The sequence below is a fragment of the Pteropus alecto genome, unplaced genomic scaffold (assembly GCF_000325575.1).
Source record: "Pteropus alecto unplaced genomic scaffold, ASM32557v1 scaffold45, whole genome shotgun sequence".
Taxonomy (NCBI): domain Eukaryota; kingdom Metazoa; phylum Chordata; class Mammalia; order Chiroptera; family Pteropodidae; genus Pteropus; species Pteropus alecto.
In genome coordinates, this window is record NW_006442491.1 from 9,370,704 (window position 1) to 9,379,296 (window position 8,593).

Here is an 8,593-nt window from a genome sequence, read left to right on the forward strand (position 1 = left end):
GATTATCCTGCTTGAAGAAGCAAGCTGCCATGTTTTGAGAGCTATCTGTCTAAGAACTATATAGGTGGCACCTACAACTGAGAACCTACAAGAAAGCCTGTCTTACAACTACAAGAAATTAAACTCTGCCAACACTAATGTGTGCCTAGAAGAATACCCCAAGCTCCAGAAAGAAATGAGCCCAGATAACACCTTTATTGATTGCAGCCTTGACTAGACTCTGAGCAGAGGGTCCAGCTAAGCCATAACTGGACTCCCAACCACAGAAATTATGAAATAATAAGTGTGTGTTGTTTTAAGCCACTAAACTTATAGCAACATTTATTTTGCAGTAGATAACTAATATACACTAAAGCATACTCCACACACAACCTACTACAGAGAATCCCTCTCCAACGTTATCAAGGCCACAGTGCCTATTTTCAGCCACCTGTAACATCCTCTGTCTGAGGAATGGAGTGAAGCCAACCTGGGTCTCTGCCAAAATCAGAAAACCGCCAAAACTTCATTCTTTTTTTAGACCCAGAGATGCACCTCACCTCCCCTCTTCTCCAAAATCATCTCTTTTTTCCAAGCCAGCCTCCTAAAAGCTCCTATACCTAATTATTAGCCCCTATTTTTTCCTTTTTGGAACCCCCAGGTAAAATTTTCTCCTTGGGCCTGAAACTCTAAAGCTCTATACTTACCAATTTTTGGAAGAGGGAAAAATGTTACAAGGACAGCCCTGGCTTTTAGAAAATCTAGTATTGGCCTCTTTTTCCTAGAATTAGAGTGGGGAGAGGAGATTCTAACACCATTTAAATGTTGTGGGGTTTTTTATGAGTAACTCACCTTTTTACGGAGTTACTGTAACATGCAGTATATAATGAGGCTATCATAAAGTCTTTTGGGGGCAGAATTACAAAATAAATGGGATTCCTAACACTTTCCTGATGATGGATTTTGCCTTCCTTGAGATCATGAAAGAGAAAAGGAACAAGAGGCAAAAATGTGTTATTAGAAGTAATGAATTAGAGGATATGGAAATGAGGAGGATGAAAATGTTTCAGCTCATGAAAAGCTGCCTGAGAGAACTTCCAGGAGGTAAATTTTGGGGACCAGCTTGTTGGCGAAGCCAATTCTAGAATTTACTAGTTACTACATTTGACCCAGTGTTTCTCAAACTTGCCTGCACATTAGACTTATCTGGGGAGTTTTTTAAAATCCGAGTGCCCAGGTCACACCCCAGATCAATTAAATCACCATTTAGGAGGACTGGGAATGGATGTCAGTATTTTTTAAATATCCATATTAAAAAAATAAAACTGCCCAGGCAATTTTAATGTGATGCCCTTTTAGGACCATTGCTTTATACTTCTTTGCTTTGTATAGAGCACTGATTCTCTTACATTAGCACTGAAGCATCACATGGAAAAGGAGATAACGCTCAGAGTTTCTAATGCAGTAGATTGAGAGTAGAGCCCAACAATGTGTGTTGCTGACAAGCTCCCAGGTGATATTGATGCCAGTGATTGGAAGAACATTCTTTGAGCAAGCAAGGGCTAGAGTTTTACCTTAAATTGCAAGCACAAATTTTAATAAGTGGTTAAAATGTTTCAGGATTCATAACTTTATTTGACCAATGTGCTGTGTTTATGAGTACTTGGCATTAATAATTTCAGATTCTACTCTAATTTTTAACTAGTCTATTCCCTCAGCATCATGACACAGAGACCAGCTGCCTCCAGGGAGAAAGACCACTAGGAACAGTCTATGTCTTCTGTACAGTCACCTAAATGCACCCTGTGTATCAAAATCCTTGTGCAAAAGGCACTAAAAATACCAGTGGTGTTTGGCCCTCACCCCTGAAAATTCTAACTTAGTGATCCTGAGGAGGAGCTTGAATGGGCAATGATATATATATACACACACACATATATGGTATATGTGTATGTATATATATATAGAGAGAGAGAGAGAGAGGAGAGAGAGATGGATATGGGTATGAATATGGGTATGGGTATGGATATGGATATAGATATAGATTAGATATAGATATAAATAAAATTATGTATAGATAGATATAATACATTTAGATAGATAGATAGAACTTAAAATAAAACATAAATATATATCATGTATAGCATTATTACATATGATATAATATATGATATCTACTAAATGATGACATAAACCATTATTTAATTATTAGACTATTTCTTAGAGCAGTTTTACGTTTACAGGAAAATTCAACAGAAAGTACAGAGAGCCCTCATATACCGTCTCTTGCTGCCCTCACACAGTTTTCTCTATTATGAACATCTTTCAAATGTGGTACATATGCCAGAATTGAAGAACTGATATTGATACATTATTATTAGCTAAAGTTCAGAGCTTACATTAGAATTTACTCTTTGTGTTATACAGTTCTGTAGTTTTGTTAAATGTATAATGTCCTTTGTCTGTCATTATGTTAGCATACAGAATCATTTCACTGCCCTAAAAATCCTCTCCCCTCCTTCTCCCAAATCTCTGATGTTTCTATTGCCTATAGCTTTTCCTTTCTCAGACTGTCATGTAATTGGATTGATACAGTGTGTATCCTTTTAGACTGATTTCTTTCACTTAGCAATAGGCATTAAAGTTTCCTCCATGTCCTTCGGTGGCATGATAGTTTATTTATTTTTAACACTAAACAATAGTCCATTGTCCAGATGTACATTTGCATGTTTGTTTGACCTACTGAATGACATGATTGCTTCCAAGTTTTGGCAATTATGAACAAAGCTGCTATAAACACTTGTGCGAACATAACTTTTCATTTCATTTGGGTCATCTCATTTGGGTAAATATAACAAACACTATTGCTGGATTGTATGGTAATACTATGTTCAATTTTATAAGAAACTGTTAAACTGTCTTGCAAATCAACTGTAGCATTTTGCATCCCCACCAACAATGAATGAGAGTTCCTGTTTCTCCACATCCATCTTAGCATTTGGTGTTGTTAGTGTTTTGTATTTTAGCCATTCTAATAGGCGTATAGGGGTGTATCATTATTGTTTTAATTTGTAACTCTCTGATGACGTATGATGTAGAACATCTTTTTATATGCTTATTTGCTATCTGTATATCTTCTTTGGTGAGGTGTCTGGGTATTTTTAAACAACTTCCTAGGTGATTTTCTTATGAAGGCAGAGTTGATGGTTACTGGAGCCTGGAACTCTCAGAGAAGACTGGATATGGAGCAAGTGACAACGTGCAAGAAACAAGCTCCATTTTTATGCATTGACTTGAGGACAGTAGACTCCATCGCATTTTTGTACATCCTTGCATCTCACTCGTATCTCTTCAGACTTAGAATTATAGAGCATAATGACCTGACTTTCATGCCCAAGGGCTTTCTCCAACTCCATAGGGCAAGCTCCAGGTGCCAGTGATAAACCCCGCATGTCCCAAGAAGCAGCCCTCAACCAGTATAACTGGAAATTGGTGTTTAAACACTCAGCTCTCTCACCCCTTCAGTGGGATAATTCCAAGATGTGTTCTCACTGTCTTGGAGTTCCCAAGCAAAATTGAAGTCCAGTTACCCACAATAGTAACTCATTTGTTATATATCCTTTATCATCCGCTTTCCTTTATCTTTCTCACTTCTCCACCCTCTACCAGTGTTTCCTGGCATCAACTACCAAATAAGCTGCTTCCTATTACATTCTTGTCTTGGAGTATGCTTTTAGAGGAGTCTGAATCAAAACACTCTTTATGGAGTAAAGTGGGTGATGGACTGCACAGAGTGGAAAGTCGAATGATGCTAAGAAGGCCACATAGCAGATTCGTCACTGGTCAAGGAAACTGGTAAATATTCGGACAACATATTTGAAACCATAAAGTAGCTTTACTTCTATCACTTTGGGAGCCCTCTGCCACGGACTGCACTCTCAGGCCACTGAACAGTTTCCTAGAAAATGGGAAAATTAATCAAAACCTGCTCTCTTTTCCCATTTTTTACAAAAGTAATTGGTCTTACCTTTGGTCACCAGAGGACTGAAGGTGAGGTCGACAGTATATATCATATTATTTTATTAGGATATATAATCTCAGGGAAAAGAAGCAAGAAATGGGAAGAATCAATAAGGGAAGGATGAAGAGCCAATAGGAGGAAGCTGCCTTATGGAGGTGGCTGCCACTAGGGAAACTGGTTACCCAATCCTGGAACTGTGCTTTGGGAATCCATATAAGCTACATCCTGAAACTGATGGTGGCCGAGTGTAGTGAGAAAAGAGAAATCGTGTGATCACTGGCTCCTATCGCCAGTGGTCCAAAGACTAGTTTCTAGGGCAGATTTGGTGGTAAAGAACAGAGTGAATCCTCCTGTGGTTGTCAACCTCCAACACCCAACAGTGGAGAAACTGAAGAGGAATGAATGACACTCACACTTTCTCCTTTCTGCCTTTTCAAAAGGTTGACTGTCCTAAGTTTCCAGAGACAGACTGTGAGGTATTTCATATATACCCTAATTCTTTGTAAAAATTTAGTAGCTCTCTTCTCTTAAGAAAAAAAAAAAAAAAAAAAGAAGGAAATAGGAAAATCAATGCTTCCCCTGCCCTTTCAAAATAACAGAACTGCGTTGTGTTTTAAAAAAAAAAAAAAAAAAAAAAAAGGAAGGAAATAGGAAAGTCAATGCTTCCCCTGCCATTTCAAAATAACAGAGCTGAGTTGAGCTTCTCTGACCCTGGTCTCTCCCAAGACGCTGTAGCCTCTGGGGAAACTACTCCAGGATCTAGGGTCAAAGCCATTTCCTGGGAATCCAGGCATGTCTGATTTACCCCTATCACAGTATGAAGAGATGCACAATCTTCCTCCCAAAAAGAAGTTCCATACAGACAAGAAATGCAAGGCAGTTCAATTACATTATAATTGACTCTAATTGGCCCTCCCACAGGCTGTTAAATTCTTTATCTGCAGCCTGGTAGCACATTAGAAAGCTGTAACACCTCTATCCTGCCCTGAAGAACACAATAGAAATGTTTAAAAAAACCTCACACCAAGCAGCTGAGCTTGGAAAAAGGGAACTCCTGCAGGGTCAATAAAATGGAAGCTGTTTTAGGAGCAGTGCTAAGGAGTTCTCAGGGGAAATGTGAAACTTCTGACTGCCTTCTAACTACAGATAGAAAAGAAAAAAAGTTCTTGAGGGATTAGTATTGATGCGCGGACAGTTTCTTAAACTGACCTGTCTTCCAACAACCTTCTCTACTTTTCATCACTTGTTCGGCATGTACCGACTTCAGTTAGGTACTAGGCACTGTCTCAGGACTAGAGACACAGAGTGGAGATGACTTATGTGGAGCCTGGCAAGAGAAGATTCAGGAAGATGACACCAGGACCTGAAGATGACGTAGGGGTGGTAAGAGGGTGGGTGAAGAGAACTGCGCGGGAGAGCTGGAGGCAGTGAGAAGAGCGAGAGTGAAGGGCCAGAGTTCAGAGTGGACGAAGCAGGAATTTACCTGACGTCTGCCTCTAGAAAACAGAGAAGCAATCCTCCCATACTTTTGTCTTTCATGACTGCCTACTACAAAAGAACCACCCTCCTCCACAGGACTCAGGATCACCTCCTTGTTTGCCTAGAACAGACTAGACACAGACCCCCCAAATTCTCATTCTCTGCCTCATAGATAATTGGCTAAACAGCTCATCCTCATTTCTTAACTGGAACCAAATGCCAGTAACTGAACTTTGATTAGGGTTTCTCTCCTTCCCCTAGGTCCTTGAACTTTGACCCACATTTAACCTGGACCAGCACATACTCCCTCCTTCACAAACCCACTTGAGAATAGCTGGCTTCGAGGTAAAGCATTCTCTGATCTACTATCCTTTCTTGCCACTTCCCTTCATCCAACTTCTGCACTCCAGTTTCTTTCTAGCTGTGTTCATTCTTCCCTATGAAAGCACAATCCTTTTTGTTTAATCCTTGAAATGCTCACTGATTTATAGATAGCATTCTTCATATTGCAATAGATCCTCTCCCCCTGTTTCAATAGCTTCTCCTCACCCCTTGCAATAATCTTTTAGAATAAAGTCTCTCTTAAGTCCCGATTTATTTTTTATTTGACATGACTGAGCATATGCACTAGTCACTCTAAATATTGAGTGTCATTCTTAAATTTGAGCTGCATCAGAATCCACTGGAAGCTTGTAAAACACGGGAGGCTGAGCCAGAGTTTCTGATTCTGTAGGTCCTGGGTATATCCTGGAATTTTTTGCGTTTCTAACAAGTTTCTAAGTGTTACTGGGGCTGCTTACCCAGCACCTCACTTTAGAACCATTAATATAGAACTGGATGGGGAGAGGCAAGTGATAGGGCCACTAGAGAATTAGGCAGAGGCCAGAACATGAAGGATCATAGAGTTTACATCTTTCATCTACTGAAAGATGGAAAAGGAAGTCACATAATCACATCTGCCACTTTTGGAAATCCTACTGTCTGAAGCTTGGAGAACAAATTAGAAGAGGTAAGAACCAGGAGTAGGAGGCCTGTGAGGAAGCTACTGTGTGATCCAGGTAAGAAATGCTGATAGCCTGGGCTGAGGGGTCAGGGGTGCTGGTGACTGAAGAGAAGAGATTCAAGTGGTATTTTGGCAAAAAGAAGTGTCTGTCTTTGTGGAGTTTGATCTTTGACACAGTGCTACATGGAAACAAATTTGATTCTTCAACTGGGAAGCCCTCCAAAGCCCCTACTTTTGGGTTATAGAAGGTTCATTACATAGACATGATTGATTAAGTCATTGGCCATTGGTGATTGATTCCACCTCTAGTCTCTAGTTCTTTTGCCCTTCCAGGAGGCCATGGTCAGTGGTCAAGGGGCGGGACTAAAAGTTCCAATCCTCTAATCACCTGATTTGTTCTCTGGGCAACCAGCTCCCATCTTCAGGTGGGATACAAGAGTTACCTCATTAACATAACAAAAGATACCTTTGTTGCCCTCAGTACTTAGGAAATTCCAAGAGTTTTAGGAGCTCTGAGCCAAAAATGGGACAAGGACAGATATATATTTCTTATTATAAATTATGATATCACATCCCATCTAGTGTTTATTTTTCTCGGAGAAAGTATTTGACAAAATCAAACATATTATCAGTGTTTGTTTTTAATATACAGAAAGATGACAAATATTAGAAGTGTATTCTCCCTCTGCCCCTGTCCTCCATCATCATTTGACAAATAAAAAAGTAAGAGAGATGGACTGACTGAGGGAAGAAGACACTGCCCAGCAGGCCTGAGCCAGCACACGAACGAGGACTTTGCATTTTCCAACAGTGTGCAAGATCCACCATATTGATTTCTTTAAAAGAAATAAAAAATAGCACTGTGCCACAGAAATCATTTATCATATTTTCTGCATATTTAGAGACTATTACAATTTTAGTTGAAAAAGTTTCTTTTTCTGTTTCTATGGTAAGTCATTTGTAAAGTCTGCATTGCTATGAGTAAAGTAATAACTTTAAATTGGCCGATTTGCTCAAGTAGGAAATGCACCCCATTGCTATGTTTTAAATTACACGCTCCCTATATAAGAAGAACCACACTAATGGAAAAAAAAAATGGAAGAACTTTTTATCTTTTTAATTTATCATCTTCAGACATGAAGTTAAAGTCTCCAGATCCTACTTGCCTCCCAGCCATACAGTTTTCTGGATTGGTGGGGCTGTGCCTACTCAATTCACCTACTGAACTTGGAGGAGTGGGGAACAGGACCCACCTCCCAGGGCTCAGCTCATCTTAGCTCTGCGACGTCCACTATGGGCCCCACAAGTCACTCATGGTTACTGAGTATTAAATGTGGTGAGTCCAAGTTGAGATGTGCTGTAAGTATCCAATACACACTGGATTTGGACAAATGTAAACTATTTTTATGTTGATTACATGTGGAATGATAATTATTTTTGTATATGGGGTTGAATAAACTATATTATTAAAAAAAACCTTTTTGCTCTTTTTGCCATCCTGGAGCCTGTGGATACCTACTGGGAACAGGACTTCTAAAACAACAAATGTATCTGGGAGGTTGTGGTCCAAGGCCGTTTTTGCTATTTGCTAGCCATAAGTGAGGTCTCCAAAACCAGAGGGAGCACACAGCTCTTCTTAAAATTGAAGGTGTTTATGCTCAAGATGAAACTGAATTCTGTCTAGGCAAGAGATGTGCTTATGTGTAAAAAGCAAAAAACAACACAGTGACTCCTGGTGGCAGACTGAACAAAATCAGTCATCTGGGGAAAATTAACTCATGCTCATGGAAACAGTGGTATGTGTCATGTCACATTCTGAAGCAACCTTCCTGCTAAGGTCATTGCACACAGAGTCTGTGTAATGCTGTACCCCTCAGGAATTCATTATTAGAAAGTAAATATATAAAAGTAAATTTGTTCTCTTGAAAAAATCTTTTCACTGTATGTTAGTTTACTAGAGCTGCTATTACAAAGTACCACAAATGGAGCGGTTTAACAGAGATTTATTGTATCACAGTACAAAAGACTAGAAGTCCAAGATCAAGGTGTCGGCAGAACTGGCTCCTCCAGAGGGCCAGGAAGGAAAGCTCTGTCCAGGCCTTCCTCCTTGG

The 8,593-nt window shown here is 39.7% G+C and overlaps 1 pseudogene; it reads left to right on the forward strand.

Moving 5' to 3' along the window:
* The first annotated feature begins 3,706 nt into the window (after positions 1-3,706).
* LOC107196382 lies at positions 3,707-8,373 on the forward strand (annotated as a pseudogene).
* Positions 8,374-8,593: the final 220 nt, after the last annotated feature.